Source organism: Odocoileus virginianus, chromosome 11 (assembly GCF_023699985.2).
Source record: "Odocoileus virginianus isolate 20LAN1187 ecotype Illinois chromosome 11, Ovbor_1.2, whole genome shotgun sequence".
Taxonomy (NCBI): Eukaryota; Metazoa; Chordata; class Mammalia; order Artiodactyla; family Cervidae; genus Odocoileus; species Odocoileus virginianus.
In genome coordinates, this window is record NC_069684.1 from 34,106,820 (window position 1) to 34,124,156 (window position 17,337).

Genomic DNA, 17,337 nt, shown 5'->3' on the forward strand with positions numbered 1-17,337 from the left:
TCACGTGTGGTGCAGGATTTTGAATTGTTCCATCATTAGATAAAATGGTATTTGCTAGGCTTCTTCACCATGAAGTCACTCTTTTGCTCTCTGCGATTAATATGTATTTTTAAAAATTATATTTATTTATTTATTTGGCTGTGCCAGGCCCTACTTTGAAGCTGCAGCATGAAAACTCCCAGTTGCAGCTTGTGAATCCAGTTCTCTGACCAGGGATGGAACCAGGGATGGAATCCAGGCCCCTGCACCCCCTTGCTGGGAGCTTGGAGTCCCAGCCACTGGACCACTAAGGATGTCTCAATATGTATTTTGAGGGAGGAACTGAAAAACATCCCATTTCTCATAAAGTCCTTATTTCAGTATGGATTCATGATTTTCTGTTTTATTCAATGGATTATGTATGTGCTCAGTCACTCAGTCGTGTCTGACCTTCTATGGCCCCGTGGACTGTAGCCTACCGGGCTCCTCTGTCCATGTGGTTTTCCAGGCAAGAATACTGGAGTGGGTTGCCCAGGGATCATACCTGAGTCTCTTGCATCTCCTGCATTGGCAGGTAGATTCTTCACCCCTAGTGAAACCTGGGAAGACCTCAATGGGTTGTAATCTGTTACAATTCTATTTATGCTCAACTTGTGTTATATTTGAGCCCCTTAAGCTGTCTTCTGTGTCTTTATGACATTTCCCTGTCATCCTTTGAGCATTTCCATATTTTCTTCTGACACAGACAGATATTCTAGGTTCAACTTCTACATACCCTGTCCTAGCCCTAGAACCAGCTGCTTCTCCAAGGAGCTCTTAGTGGAGAATGGTACTTAGAAACCAAAACCTCGGCACTAGGTGTGCTCATGGCTATGGAGCTATTGCTGCATCATAGACAGAGCTATTGCTGCACTTGGTAGACAGAGCTAGAAAATACATGAATATGTCAACACACACACATTCATTTCTATGTGTATTTTTATTGACACCCTTGAGTTCACACCAACACCTTCAATTTCAACCCAATATCACAGGGCTCTTTCTCATTTTCCTCTCTTTCCATATTTGCAATTCCTTTCTCTTACAGTGAGAAATCTAGATCCTATTTTTCTAAGTATACTTACTTACTTGATCCACGCCCTGTATAGAATGTCTCCACCCCTCCTCCTCCATGTGGATTTCCTCCCTCTATCGGCTCTGACACCCCATCTGGATCTAGAATATGCATAGAATCCTGAGCTCTGAGTCCCCTCTGTGGGCCACCTCTCCTCACACACACCTCCTTTGCTCTATCGACCTTCATGATTTACAGACTTAATTATAGAGAAAGGGACAAGATGCTAAGGGAAGGAAAAAGGGAAGAAAAAAAAAAGGAAAGGAAAGGGGAGACATGTGAAGGAGGTCAGGAAGGGCCACTTGCAAGCTTTTAGCTTCCGTTTCCTTGGTTGCACCTTTAAAGTACTGTGTTATCTATCATCACATCAGAATTCATGTTTACTTTGTACAAGTGCTCCTGGTTCAGCAGCCTCTCCATTCCTCTCTCTACTTCCCTATCTGTATCCAAGAATCCATTTATCCTGGTCTCAGCTGCTCGTGGAATTAGCTCTAGAGTGTGCAGTTCTGGACTGTCTGGTTTGTCAGCGTCTTTGAAGAACCAGTTGTCTGAAAAGAATGAAGGATCTTAGCTTCCCTCAAGCAGAGCACGTAGAAGGTAAGCACAGGACATCTGATATCTCAGGTGTAATTCCATGCAATTATGAGATCATATCTCTGAAAGGGAAAAGGCAGATAAATATATCCTTTAAGGTTTTGTTCACTTGTTAAAATTCGAGTTAGCACCATTGTTTGTTATTCAGATAATTTTGTCATTTAAATAGGTTTTCAATACCTCAGTATTGCTCAGTTCAACTTTCCTAAAGCTAATTAAGAAAGTCAGAAAAATACAACTCAGTTAACACTAAGAATTTGAAAGTCTAAAGGTACTCCTTAAATTTAAGTCTAACATTTCAAGAAGAAGATTCAATTAAAACTTCTTTAATTAATCAAGATTTAATATCTGCTTCCATTAAAATTAATTAATAAAGCAAACAAACAAACAAAAAATCTTCAGAATAACTCGAGCTATAACATACTTCAGTTGAAAATTTAATTTTACATTGCATCTGCCTTGAGAAGTGGTACATCTTAGGGATTTTTAAAATAGAAGTAAGACCAGGACGACTACAGAAAGTTCTAATATAAATGTCCAATCTAATATAAACGATTCTCATGCATGGATTATATGAGCACCTCACAGTTCAAACACCTCAAAGATAAAAATTATCTTATTTAGGGTAATCTGGTGACTCAGTCCAGTGAGATATGCTTTTGTCAATGTCACAGGAAAACAACAATGCTGTAATTTTAGTATTTATTTCAAGTAATATGAAATGCCATTTTAAAAATAACATCAGAATTCTATTTAAAGCTTTTCAAATTCATTAGATGGTGTAACTGGAGATGAAACCTGAACCTCCATAAGCATTCCATCTCTTGGAGTCTGGTTTGTCCAGGCTTTGCACCTCCTTCACATCTACACCCCTCCCCAGGAGCCACTGGAGCCCCGTGAGCTCACAGATCACAGACCCTAACCACTGTCCCTGAGGTGGGGGAATTTATCTTAAGATGGCGGCAAGAGGACTTGGTGGGGAGGTGCAGGTGATAAGTGGTGATGAGGATTGAGAGAGCTTGGAGTAAAGATGTCCAGATTGGGTGGCCATCAGGAGGGGCTCAGAGGAGAAGTGTTGAAGAGCCAAAAGGCTAAGCTAATTGCCAAAAAAAAGTCTAAAATGCAATGATGTTACATTCACAAACATAATTCAGTACCTAAAAATACTATAACATCAAAATGGAGTGAGGAGACTTTAGGAAAGTAATGGTACTGCTCACTATTTTGATTAGAATGATGGTTTCATAGATGTATGAACACGCAAAGCTTTTCTAATTGCACACATTTACAAAAATTTTTAGTTTGGCTGTTTGGGGTCTTAGTTGCAGCCTGTGGGATCTTGGCTCTTCAGTCTTTGTTGAGGTATGTGGTATCTTTAGTTGAGGCATGTGGGATCTAGTTCCCTGATCAGGGATGGAACCTGAGCCCCCTGTATTGGGAGCATGGAGTCTTAGCTACTGAATCATCTGGGAAGTCCCTAATTGTATACTTTCTAATGTGTCTTTTATCTTTTGTCTGTTTTACTTTATGCCTTAAAATGTGTGTTCTAAGTCATTTCAGTCGTGTCCAACTCTTTGTGACCCTATGGTCTATAGCCCACCAGTCTCCTCTGTCCATGGGATTCTCCAGACAAAAATACTGGAGTGGGTTGTCATTTCCTCCTCCAGGGGATCTTCCCAACCAAGGGACTGAACCCAAGTTTCTTACATCTCCTGCGTTGGGAGGTGGGTTCTTTACCAGCACCACCTGGGAAGCCCTTATGTCTTAATAAAACTCTTTAAAAAATATTGTACACAGTAATGGTAGAAACCTGCACTACCATTGCTAGCTGTGTCAAAATCTGAACAGGTCAACCTGATATTTGGCTTTCTGTTTGAACCTGGGAAGGGTCTGGGCCAGTGATTTATTATAGAAATAAATGCTTTTGCCAGGTCATGGTGGCCTCACAATTTTAACTGCCTTCAGTGAGTTTTTTTCATGGGGGCTGGGAATTAAGCAGAAGGCTCTGATTTGTTTTTTAATTTTGATTAGTCCTTGCATGCAGGTGTCGGAGAAGAAAAAAAATGTTTCCTCCACCTTCTTAGGTTCTGTGCTGAGGGACTTAGAATTAAATGAAAAAAGATAGTTTAAGGGGGGCGGAATATGCAAGTTTAAAAAACATTTACATAGATGAGAGTTCACAGGAACAAAGTGGAACTCAAAGAATCAGTAGAATTGGGGATATCATAAAAGATATAATTTTTAACCAAGGAAGGAGAGGTTGGGCTTCAAGAGATGATAAATCCTGGGAAAGAAAGTAGAAAGCATATGGGGAACTAATGGAAGATAAAGGTTCTTATACCTTTGTTTAAGGTATTGATGTTTGTTTAAATATTGATTTATTTATTTGGCTGTACCAGGTCTTTCTAGGTGGCGCAGCTGGTAAAGAATCCTCCCGCCAATTCAGGAGGCACAAAAGATTCTGGTTCGATCCCTGGGTTGGGAAGATCCCCTGGAGGAGGAAATGGCAACCTACTCCAGTATTCTTGCCTGGAAAATCCCATGGACAAAGGAGCCTGGCAGCTACAGTCCATGGGCTTGCAGAGTCGGATATGACTGAGCCCATGCACACGCATGTGCACACGCACACACACACCCCAGGTCTTAGTTTCAGCATGTGGGGTTCCCTGACCAGGTATCAAACTCATGCCTCCTGCACTGGGAGCACAGTCTTAGGCACTGGACTGCTGGGGCAGCACCCAGTCAGGTATTTATGCCACCCTGTCTTGGTGGCACTCTTCATCTCGGTCAGAGTTCTCTCCTCTTCTGGTACAGGGGTGGGGTGGCACCGTGGGATTTTGGGAGTGGGAGTGGGGGCAGAGGACACTTTCACACTTGCGAATGTGTGCCCTGCTGTTAGGCAGTTAGGGGGAGAGCAGAGAGCTTCTCCTGCAGTTGCTGATTCTCAATTGCTTTCAACTCAAAATAATTCTTACGCCAAAGAGGAAGATTTTGGGGTGGTGAATTCTGATCTCCTTCCCACCAGGAACTGAACCTTTTAGAAGACTCTGTGCCTCGGCTCCCCACTCATGTTTTTATCACTTGATCGTGGGACAGATTACAGGAGCCTCATGCCAGCCTCGAGGACAGAGCAGGTGCCTCCTCTGGGGTTGGCATTTTGCATCTTGACTATCTCCTTGTCTGTGTCTCTGAGTCTGCATCCTGCTCCCTCTGTCTTGCCTGGGGCACCCTGTTTTGTCTGACTTTCCAGCTTCCTCTCTCTGCTCTCATATCCTGAGCTGAGGCTCCAGGAATGGCTTTTATCACTTTAAAAACATTGTGCAGTATTTTCCCTCTTGACGTTGTTTCTGTCAGATGCACATTGTGTCTGAGTTCACTGACTTGATGCACTTTACAAATACTGAGAATTTAGTTTTCCAAGAAAAAAAAATCTATTTTCTTCTGTTTAATATTGTCCATATAACATCCTCATACTTAAATAATATCCCCTTCCCCCTTTTTTTAAAGAAGGAGCTTGGCTCAAAAACCTCAAAAGCCGTGGCCACCAACTGAGATCCTAAATTGACCTAGAAGTGGAGCTGGGTCAGCGTGAAACAAAATAAACCCCTTTCCAAGAAGTTCAGCCTTGGAGAAGAGCGTTTGTGAACAAAACCGCAGGCCCCTTGCCATCCTCCGCCTTTCTGCTTTGGTTGGCTGCAGTCCTGTCATCTTCCCTTCTAACCAAAACAATGCCTAAGATGATGCGGATTTTTACATTTTTTCCCTAAAAAAAAAAAATTCTATATCTCAAATATTTAAGAATTCAATATAGAATGTACCTTTGAAAAAGTACATACTGATGTCTGAAACACAGTCCTCTGATCACCATTAAAAAAGATTCAATATCTGACACACGTCTCAGAATTCCAAGGCCACAGATTTCTTAAACTTTGTAAGAACAGCCAGACCAGCTCACACATGTTAAAATGTATTACTCACAGTTTAAAAGGAATAGGAAGACTTAAGTGGTTTTCTTTGCTTTTCTGGGATGTGAGTATGTTCCTCAGATTCCTGCCCCTCTTAGTTTTTTTCTTTCTTTTTAATCCTTAAGAAGAATTGAAGAATTGGCCAGCTCTTACCCCACCCTGCCCACCACCCCATTTTATACTTTCATAGTCTGGGAAGGGGGGTCTTTGGGAGGGTTTTCAGGGTCTTTTCCATTTCCTTAACTCCCCCTTCCACCCCAAATTGTATCATGAGCACTTTCAAACAAACTAGACACACGGTGAATAAAGCAAAGCCCAGTCAATTCAGTTCAGTTGCTCAGTCATGTCTGACTCTGCGACCACAAGGACTGCAGCATGCTAGACTTCCCTGTCTGTCACCAACTCCCCAAGCTTGCTCAAATTCACATCCATTGAGAAGGTGATGACATCCAGCCATCTCATCTTCTGTTGTCCCCTTCTCCTCCTGCCTTCAATCTTTCCCAGCATTAGGGTCTTTTCCAATGAGTCAGTTCTTTGCATCAGGTGGCCAAAGTATTGGAGCTTCAGCTTCAGCATCAGTCCTTCCAATGAATATTCAGGTCCCCCATCCAGCTTATTAATCATCACTGTTTCTCAGTGCTGTTTCATCATCCTGCACACAGGACATAATTTTACCCATTAACACTTCAGTATGTGCCTGGGGCAGAAGAAGACTTTTTCTTTTTTCTGTGGTGTTTGTTTAGTCCCTAAATTGTGTCCGATTCTTTGTGACCCCCACGGACTACATCATGCTTGGCTTCCCTGTCTCTTAGAGTTTGCTTAAATTCATATCCATTGTGTCAGTGACGCTAACCAACCATCTTGTCCTCTGCCACCCCCTTCTCCTCCTGCCTTCAATCTTTCCCAGCAACAGGATGTTTTCCAGTGAGTTGGCTCTTTGCATCAGGTGGCCAAAGTATTGGAGCTTCAGTTTTCAGCATCAGTCCTTCCAATGAATATTCAGGGTCGATTTCCTTTAGGATTGACTGGTTTGATCTCCTTGCTGTCCAGGGGACTCTCAAGAGTCTTCTCCAGCATCACAATTCAAAAGCATCAGTTCTTCTGTGCTCAGTCTTTCTGAGGGCAACATCATTATCAACCCAACACAACAGAATACCTGTAAAATAGTAAATAGCAAGAGAGTTCCAGAAAAACATCTACTTCTGCTTTACTGACTATGCCAAAGACTTTGACTGTGTGGACCACAACAAACTCTGGAAAATTCTTAGACATGGGAATACCAGACCACTTGACCTACCTCTTGAGAAATCTGTATGCAGGTCAGAAAGCAAGTTAGAACTGGACATGGAACAACAGACTGGTTCCAAATAGGGAAAGGAGTACATCAAGGCTGTATATTGTTACCCTGTTTATTTAACTTAGATGCAGAGTACCTCATGAGAAACGCTGGGCTGGATGAAGCACAAGCTGGAATCAAGATTGCCGGGAGAAATATCAATAACCTCAGATATGCAGATGACACCACCCTTATGGCAGAAAGCGAAGAACTAAAGAGCCTCTTGATGAAAGTGAAAGAGGAGAGTGAAAAACCTGGCTTAAAACTCAACATTCAGAAAACTAAGATCATGGCATCTGGTCCCATCACTTCGTGGCAAACAGATGAGAGACAGTGCAAACAGTGACAGACTTCATGTTTTTGGGCTCCAAAATCACTGCAAATGGTGACTGCAGCCATGAAATTAAAAGACACTTGTTCCTTGGAAGAAAAGCTATGACAAACCTAGACAGCATATTAAAAAGCAGAGACATTACTTTGCCAACAAAGGTCTGTCTAGTCAAAGCTATGGTTTTTCCAGTAGTCATGTATGGATGTGAGAGTTGGACCATAAAGAAAGCTGAGTACCAAAGAATTGACGCTTTTGAACTGTGGTGTTGGCAAGACTCTTGAGGGTCCCTTGGACTGCAAGGAGATCAAACCAGTCCTCTTAAAGGAAATCAGTCCTGAACATTCTTTGGAGGGACTGATGCTGAAGCTGAAACTCCAATACTTTGGCCACCTGATGCGAAGAGCTGACTCACTGGAAAAGACCCTGATGCTGGGAAAGATTGAAGGCAGGAGGAGAAGAGGATGACAGAGGATGCAATGGCTGGATGGCATCACCAACTCAATGGACATGAGTTTGCGTAAACTCTGGGAGTTGGTGATGGACAGGGAGGCCTGGCGTGATGCAGTCCATGGGGTCACAGAGAGTCAGACATGACTGAGCGACTGAAATGAATTGTAAAATAGTAACTGCTTGGGTAAGAGTGAACCACAGCCAAGCATCTGGGGATGGGATCAGGACCACCATAGGCCAGCAGAGTTGGTGGACTGGGAGAAGTGTTGGGTGGGGACAGAGGAAGACAAGCTGGAATCCTCTGATTCCTCTGTGCCTCTGTCCTGCTGGTGTCATCACAACCTTGGAGAGTCTCTGTCTCCCAAGTCTGGTGAGAATTCCTCTTTTGGCTTCTACTAACCCAGAACTACTTCAAGAAAGGGATCTACAGAAATATAGCTCCAGCTTGGCCAGCATGACACAGTACAAACTGCTGCAATCACCTGATACCCAGCTGACTTCAAATTTCCCCCAGGGCCTCAATTGTAAAACCCTCAGGGTTTTACAGTTTATTTGTTCAAAATTGAATCCAAACAATATCCACATATTGCATTTGACTGTTAGATCTCTTATGCTTCTTTCAAGCTGAAATAACCCCTTCCTCCTTTTTCCCCATGTTTGTTTGTTGGAGAACGTGGGTTGTCTGTCCTGTAGAAAGTCCCCACATTTTACGGAGGCTTCTTGAAAAACTAAAAATAGAGCTACCTTGTGATCCTACAATCCCACTCCTGGGCATGCATCTGAAGAAAAAACATGATCCAAAAGGATACACACAACCCACTGTGCATTGCAGCACTGTTTACAATGGCCAAGACATGGAAGCAACCTAAATGTCCATCGACAGAGGAATGGACAAAGAAGAGGTGGTACAGATATACAATGGAATATTACTTAGCCATCAAATGAATGAAATAATGCCATTTCCAACAACATGAATGGAACTAGAGATTGTCACACTGAATGAAGTAAGTCAGAGAAGGAAAAATATCATATGATATTCCTTATATGTAGAATCTAAAAAGGAATTGATACAAATGAACTTACAACACAGAAAGAGATTCACAGGCTTAGAGAAGCAAAGTAAGGTTGCTGGGGGGAGGGAATAGTTTGGGACTTTGGGAAGGTCATGTACACACTACTATATTTAAAATGGATAACCAACAAAAATGTACTATATAGCACATGGAACTCTGCTCAGTGTTATGTGCCAGTGGGAGTGGGAGAGGGTTTTGGGGGGAGAATGGATACATGTATATGTATGGTTCTGCTGTTCACTTGAAACTACCACAACATTATTAATCAGCTATACCCCAACACAAAATGTTTTTGGTGTTAAAAAAAAAAGACTGCATCATAAAAAAAAATGAATGATATTACAGTAAAACAATGGCCAATCTAATTAAAGTCCTTGATGCCGGGAAAGATTGAAGGTAGGAAGAGAAGGGGGCAACAGAGGATGAGATGGTTGGATGGCATCATCGACTTGGTGGACATGAGTTTGAGCAAGCTCTGGGAGTTGGTGATGGACAGGGAAGCCTGGTGTGCTGCTGTCCATGGGGTTGCAAAGAGTCAACACGACTGAGTAACTGAACTGAACAAAACTGAATATAATTAACTGATTAAAAATATACTGAAGCTTCAAAATTAAAAATAAATAAATAAAATGGATAACCAGCAAGGACCTATTATATAGCACATGGAACTCTGCTCAGTATTACATGGCAGCCTGGATGGGAGGAGGGTTCAGGGGAGAATGGATATATGTATACGTATGGCTGAGTCCCTTCACTGTTTCCCTGAAGCTACCACAACATTGTTCATTAGTTCTACCCCAATACAAAACAAACAGTTAAAAGTTTTGGGGGAAAAATAAAGTCCCCACATTTGGAATCTGGTTGATCCCGTCCTCCTGTGATCATGGTAGTGAGATCTAGAAGCTTGAGAGGGTTCTGGATTTTGTTCTTATTGTTCTTTTGTTTTGGCAAAATGACCTGAGGTTCCTTAGGTTTTTTACTCCCTCTGAGATCCAGAGCTGTCCCACATTCCAGACTGATATGGTTGGGAAAGCCAGGAAGCAGTCAGTGGGCTACCCTACCCTAGGTCAGCTTCCTTTGAGTCATCACTGATCATGAATGGTCTCCTCTAGGGAACTGGGTAAATTCTACAGGTATAATTCTTTCAACCACCCTTGGCCTCATACCATGGGCTCATCTGTTTCTGTCTTGGCAGTAGTTAGTTCACTGGTTCTTCTTTCAACTGGCTGAATATTGTAAGAATCATGATGCCAATTTCATTTTTTATACCATCTTAGTATGTTGGTTGGATTAGCATCTAGTGGGAAGAGCCCACACAAATGCCTTCTCTTTAAGATTAGGTTAAAGTCCCTATTTTTTTAACAAAAGCTATTGAAGCTCATAGGAAGTGGGGCAGCCTTTCCTTCCCAAGGGTGGAAGCAGATTTACAGTAAGACCCTAACATATGAATGAGCTCCATTTTGGGAGTACTTTTGTAGGTCCAACAAATTAGCTTAGATACTCAACTAACACTATCAGCTATATAGTTGTTGCCTGAAGCATGCCAGCCTTCCCTATCCTTCACTACCTCCTGGAGTTTGCTCAAACCCACGTCCATTGAGTCAGTGATGCCATCCAACCATCTTGTCCTCTGTCATCCCCTCTTCTTCCTGTCTTCAATCTTTCCCTGCATCAGGGTCTTTTCCACTGAGTCCATTCTTTGCATCAGATGGCCAAAGTATTGGAGCTTCAGCTTCAGCATCAGTCCTTCCAATGAATATTCAGGACTGATTTCTTTTGGGATGGACTGGCTTGATTTCCTTGCTGTCCAAGAGACTCTCAAAAGTCTTCTCCAACACCACAATTCAAAAGCATCATTTCTTTGGCACTCAGCCTTCTTTATGGTCCAACTCTCATAGCCATACATGACTACTGGAAAAATCATAGCTTTGACTGTATGGACCTTTGTTGGCAAAGTGATGTCTTTGCTTTTTAATATACGGTCTAGGTTTGTCATAGCTTTCCTTCCAAGGAGCAAGCAGCAGCTATATGGTACTATACTGTAATAGGTTTATAATACTTTTCACACAAATAATATATAAAAAGCACAAAAAATAAAGGAAACATTTACATACAAAGGAAACATACAAAAGTACAGTATCTTGAAAAGTATAATAGTATAGTCCAACAGCTGGCACACAGGGGCTGCCATCGAGTGAAGAGGCAAGAAGAGTTACGGTCTGGGGAGGGATAGGAGGTGGGAGATGGCAGAGCTGAAGGAGCATCAGCAGTAAGAGATGGAGGACAAGCTGCAATGTCAGTCACACCTGACACTGACGGAACGCATGTTGATACCTTTGGAAGTTCAAAATTTGAAAGTTCGTATGTAGGGGACATACTGTATTCTGAGATACAACTCAGAGTATCTTCCCAGGGACCAAAGTGGACGCCTCCATGGACCCAAAGTGAAAGTGAAAGCCGCTGAATCAGGTCTAGCTCTTTGCAACCCTATGGACTGTACAGTCCATGGACTTCTCCAGGCCAGAATACTGGAGTGGGTAGTCTTTCCCTTCTCCAGGGGATCTTCCCAACCCAAGAATCAAAACAGGGTCTCCTGCATTGCAGGCGGATTCTTTACCAACTGTGTAATCAGGGAAAGCTGTGGACACAAAGGGGCCCATCAATGCAGTCCATGTTTTTTTCTGTGTCCTTGAACTTTTCATACCCTGGGCTCATTATCCTCATTGAAGAAGAGCTTCCTCCAGCAATCATGGTGGTATTCAAGAAAGTGCTTATCAACATTGGACCCTCTTGTTTCTTGAACCAAACTCAGTTTCAGGTCATGTCCTCACTGGGTAAGAGAAATTGAAGCTGGTGGCTGGGTTTCTGTGAACTCTAGCTCTGGTTCCAGATGCCCAATGTTCTGGATACTTTGTTTCCCAGCACTGACCCCAGGACTTTGGATGAAGGCTCCTTAAAATGAATGTTTCATGCAGAGTTTGGTGTGAGGCCCATAATCCCATTGTAAGAAGATTGTATTAATCCTTTGAAGATTTTCATGGAAAAGAAAATAATTAAAATACTTTAGTAAAAACAACTGTGGCTGTGTGAGGATGCATCTCTGGGACAGACTTCGAGGAGGTTTGAGAACATCTCATCAGTACCTAACAGGTCCACAGGCTTTCTGATAGAGAATATATATCAATGCACGCTCAGTCAATCAGTTGTGTCTGACTTTTTTCGACCCTAAGGACTGTAGTCCACCAGGTTCCTCTGTCCATGGGATTTTTCGGGCAACAGTACTGGAGTGGGTTGCCATTTCCTACTCCAATATATATCAATATTTGAGCTAAAGCTAATTTCTGCCCAGAATTCTGACTGGAGCAGACAGGGATGGCTCCTGTGGTTTATAATGGGGTCACTTGGTAGAAGTGGCTCAGCTGGTAAAGAACCCACCTGCCAATGAAGGAGGCATAAGAGACATAGATTTGATCCCCAGGTCAGGAAGATCCCCTGGGGGAGGGCATGGCAACCCATTCCCGTATTCTTGCCTGAAGAATCCCAAGGAGAGGAGCCTGGCAGGCTACAGTCCATAGGGTGGTTAAAAGCCAGACATGACCGAGCGCGCACACAGCAGTAGCACTGGTTAGAATTGAGTTTAAGCAAAAGGGGATGCATTAGAAGGGCCACACTGGCCCTTAGAAGGGATGTGTGGTGTGGGCCCCTGGTTTGGAATGGAAATGATGCAGTTCCGGTCGTGGTTCTGGGAGTCCTGGGAGCACATCCCTTCATACCCTCAGTAGGAGGCCTGAGCTAGGGTTTTCAGTCCCATCAGGTTGCCCTGAAGGGGAAGAAGCAATTCCATAAAAGGAAGTTCGTCAGCCACCAGGATGGCAGGATGATTACAGGGTAATTGAAACCTAACCCAGTCCACTTGCTCGTTCCGTAAAGCAAGAGAATCACGACCAGCTTCCTCTTAGGAAAAAATTTAGTTTCTGGGCTTAAGGGAAAAAAGAAAAAAAAATGTCTAAAACCTTGAACCTAAAGGAATGCATTTGCGAAAATCTAGCTCCATAAACAATTCCATGAAAGGCCAGAAGGAAGGCTGTCAGATTGGGGTGTTTGTGTTGAATTTCTCAATTTACCACATTCCAAGAGCAAAATTTGTACTCATTGGTGGGGAATGTTTCCGAGGACACCCGGGGTCAAGGAAATGTGGTCGTTTGCATGTTGAAACCCAGAACTGTATGTTTCTACAGCTGCTGTCTTACCAGCTCTCTGGGGGCGCAGGCTTAGTTCATCTTGGCCGAGGGACAGCACGGCTGAGTGTCTTCTCTGGTCACAGAAATTACAGGACATCTGAGCAGAGTTAGACAGAGGAGCAGTCAGTGGGCTGGAAAGATGGGCCCTGAGTTTGAGGATCTGCGATACCAGCAAGAGATTCGGGAGGAAGTGAAGTTTGTCATGGTGGACCCAAAGGTTTACATCCTTAAAGACAACAAAGTGACATGCTTCCATTTCTATTTTTAAAAGTAAAACAATGACTAAACTTAACCTTTGGTTGGTTTTCTCTGAGCCCTGAGTGGTATCAACACCTTGGGCCCTCAGTCTGGTACACAGAAATCATTTTCCTTTTTAAATTTCTTTTTTTAGAGCAGATTTTATTCTACTTTATTTTTTGGCCTGTGCCACATGGTATGCAGGATCTTAGTTCCCCGAGCAAGGATAGAACACGTGCCTCCACAGTGGAAGCTCCTAGCCACTGGACCATCAAGGAAGTCCCCGTTTTTAAATTTCTATCCATAATGCTTCTCAGATTAAAGAAAGCTCAAGGAACACTGATGGTGAAAAATAAAGGCTAAATGGCAAGATGTGTGTGTGCGTGCGCGTGTATGTGCTCAGTTGAGTCTGACTCTTTGCGACCCCGTGGACTGTGGTCTGCCAGCCTCTTCTGTCCATGCAGTTTTCCAGGCAAGAATACAGGAGTGGGTAGCCTGTATGCCCTTCTCTAGAGGCTCTTCCAGACTCAGGGAGTGAACCTACCTCTCTTGTGTCCCCTGCACTGGCAGGTGTGTTCTTTACTGCTGCAACACCAGAATGATAAAATTTCCACAGACTGGCTATAATATGGTTTCCCAGCTTTCTTAGTTGTTTTCATCAGAGCCAAATTAAAATCTTCCAAAATTAAAAGCTAAAAATATAGGACAATGACGTCCAATCTTGCTTGTCATTTGTTAGGAATAAAGATTATGCACACCCAGGTCGTGCTTTTGCTGAGGGATGCTCTCAACTGGCAGTCTGGAACCTTCCCATTTGTCATTTAGAAGCAAAAATAGTGTGATTTATCTATAAATAAAAACCTCAGTTATTAAAATCCAGTTTTAAAAATGCAAAAATTTCCAAATAATCCATAAAATCAGTTCTTTTTTTCATGCCATCAATACATACTTAACTTTGAATCTACATTTGTCACAAAATATATTGCTTTAAAATTTGCTGATCAATTATACTTTTCCTAAAGGAAATCATTTAGCATAAATTAAGCATGAGGCTCCAGGTTCAACCCCTGGGACTCTCAGTTGAAACTTAACTTCTTGTGTGGCATTCTCTGGTGACTGAAACCATAAAGAATCTGCCTGTTAATGCAGGAGACCTGGGTTCGATCCCTGGGTTGGGAAGATCCCCCTGGAGAAGGGAATGGCAACCCACTCCAGTATTCTTGCCTGGGAAATTCCCTGGACAGAGGAGTCTGGTGGGCTACAGTCCATGAGGTCCCAAAGAGTAGGACATGACTAACTCTAAAGAAAATATCTTTCCTTAAATGTGATAAAGTTCAAATAAACGTTTTTAATATGTTGAGATTCGGTGATTGTGTTTGAAATTTACCATTAATCCCCCACTACCATTCCAGCAACCTAAATAAAAAATAATCTGCAAATGCTAGCATCCTGCTACGCAAATCCTGTCTGGTAACTTTGCTGTGTCTCTTCATCTCACTGTCTGCCAAAATGCTGCCCCCTGAGGCCCTTCACATGGAAGATCTGAGTCTGCCACTCAAACCAGCTCTGGCTGATGGAGGCACAAAGGCACAGGTGGTCCTGTTGTTCATTCGCTAAGTCGTGTCTGACTCTTTGCAACCCCATGGACTGCAGCATGCCAGGCTCCCCTGTCCTCCATTAATTCCCAGAGTTTGCTCAAACTCATGTCCAGAGGTTGTCCTGAGGGAGTTCGAGAAATAGGCAAACAGTCTGAGTCACCTGGGCTCAGAATAACTCCAGAACCTGGGTGGAGCTATAATCTGAGCTGAGCTATAATCAGCCTCCTCAAAAAGTGCAAGTTCCCATTTTCTCAAAGCTTTTGAGATGAGTTGCCAGGTGGCCTTCTAGAACAAATTTGGAAAACTTGTGCATTGGTCCATGTGCTCCTTCCTTCCATATCTGCTCCACACTGGGCTCCCCGATGGACCCTTGTCTGTGATCTCAGCTCTACCCCAGGTTCCACATTCAGGTCCATCAGAACCTTGACCGGTCAGTAGCATCTGGTGTGGACAGTCACTCAGGTGTGATTAGGCACTTCACATGACTCATGAATCCTGGGACCAGGCATCCCTAGGAGTTATTGCTCTTGGCCCTTGCATGTGGCAGACACTGTTACTTGCCTATTTAATAATCATTATCTCCTTATCTCAAATTGCTGTTGTTATTCAGCCACTAAGTCATGTCTGACTCTTTGAGACCCCATGAACTGCAGCATGCCAGGCTTCCTTGTCATTCACTACCTCTCGGAGTTTGCTCAAATTCATGTCCATTGAGTCAGTGATGCTATCTAACCTTATCTCATCCTTTGCATTCCCCTTCTCCTTTTGCCTTTACCTTTCCCCACACCAGTCTTTGTCAAAGAACTCAGTGTTGACCATTCTAGGGCTGTTCCCCATTTGAAGCAAACTGGAAAGGTGAAAAAGTGGGTGCCTCATGAGCTGACCACAAATTTTTTAAAAATATCATTTTGAAGTGTTTTCTTCTCTTATTCTACACAACAACAACGAACCATTTATCAATTGGATTGTGATGTGTGATGAAAAGTGGATTTTATATGAAAACCAGTGATGACCAGCTCAGTGGCTGGACAGAGAAGAAGCTCCAAAGCACTTCCCAAAGCCAAACTTGCACCAGGAAAGGTCATGGTCACTATTTGGTGGTTTGCTGTCTGTCTGATCCATTATAGCTTTCTAAATCCCAGCGAAACCATTACATCTGAGAAGTATGCTCAGCAAATCAATGTTGTTGTTTTTGTTGCTGTTGTTCAGTTGCTCAGTCATGTCTGACTCTTTGTGACCCCATGGACTGCAGCACACCAGGCTTCCTTGTCCTTCAGCACCTTCTGAAGCTTGCTCAAATTCATGTCCATTGAGTGCATGAGGCCATCCAATCATCTCATACTCTGTTGTCCCCTTCTCCTCCAGCCTTCAATCTTTCCCAGCATCAGTGTCTTTTCCAATGAGTCAGCTCTTGGCATCCGGTGGCTAAAGTATTGGAGCTTCAGCTTCAGCATCAGTTCTTCCAATGAATATTCAGGACTTATTTCCTTTAGAATTGACTAGTTTGATCTCCTTGCTGTTCAAGGGACTCTCAAGAGTCTTCTCCAGCACCACAGTTCAAAAGCATCAATTCTTCGGTGCTCAGTCTTCTTTATGGTCCAACTCTCACATCCATACATGACTACTGGAAAAACCACAGCTTTGACCAGATGGACCTTTATCAGCAAAGTGATGTCTCTTGATTCTAATTCACAAACCAATTAGATGTACCAAAAACTGTAATGCCTGCAGGCAGCAACGGTCAACAAAAAGGGCCCGATTCTTCTCCATGAGAACACCTGACTGCACATTGCACAATCATCACTTTAAAAGTTGAACAAATTAGACTACGAAGTTTTGCCTCATCCTCCATATTCACCTTACTTCTCACTAACTGACTACCACTTCTTCAAGCATCTCAACAACTTTTTTCAGGGAAAACCCTTCACAACCAGCAGGATGGAGAAAATGCTTTCCAACAGTTCGTTGAATCCCGAAGCATGGATCTTTACACCACAGGAATAAGCAAACTTATTTCTCTTTGGCAAAAATGTGTTGATAATAATCATTCCTATTTTGATTAATAAAGATGTTTGAACCAAGTTTTAATGATTTAAAATTCACTGCCTGAAACCACAGTTATCTTTGCAATCTAAATACTTTGTTTTTGTGATACACAACTGCCTTATCCTCTTCCTCTTTGTTTTCATCTTCCTCCTTGGAATATGGCCATGAAACTGGAGCTGGAGCAGCCACCTTGAACCAGGAGGTAAGAATCCACAAAGCCAAAAGTGACATGCTAAGGATGGTAGAACATAAATATAAAAGGAGTCTGGAGTGGCATGTTGTGGAGGGTAGGCCTGCCCTAACCTTTGTGGGGCCTGGGCAAAAGTACAAACAAAGCCTATATATTGTACCCAATTTAAAAAATTATCAATCA

The 17,337-nt window shown here is 42.8% G+C and overlaps 2 long non-coding RNA genes across 2 annotated transcripts; one reads left to right on the forward strand and one right to left on the reverse strand.

Annotated features, from left to right (window-relative positions):
* Nucleotides 1-939: 939 nt before the first annotated feature.
* On the reverse strand, nucleotides 940-13,214 carry LOC139037478 (uncharacterized). Its single transcript, XR_011490331.1, has 2 exons — nucleotides 13,093-13,214; nucleotides 940-1,749 (listed from the first exon to the last, which is right to left on the reverse strand). It is a non-coding gene; the product is annotated as an uncharacterized lncRNA (long non-coding RNA).
* On the forward strand, nucleotides 1,462-8,996 carry LOC139037479 (uncharacterized). The gene is made up of 2 exons (XR_011490332.1): nucleotides 1,462-1,690; nucleotides 7,075-8,996. It is a non-coding gene; the product is annotated as an uncharacterized lncRNA (long non-coding RNA).
* Nucleotides 13,215-17,337: the final 4,123 nt, after the last annotated feature.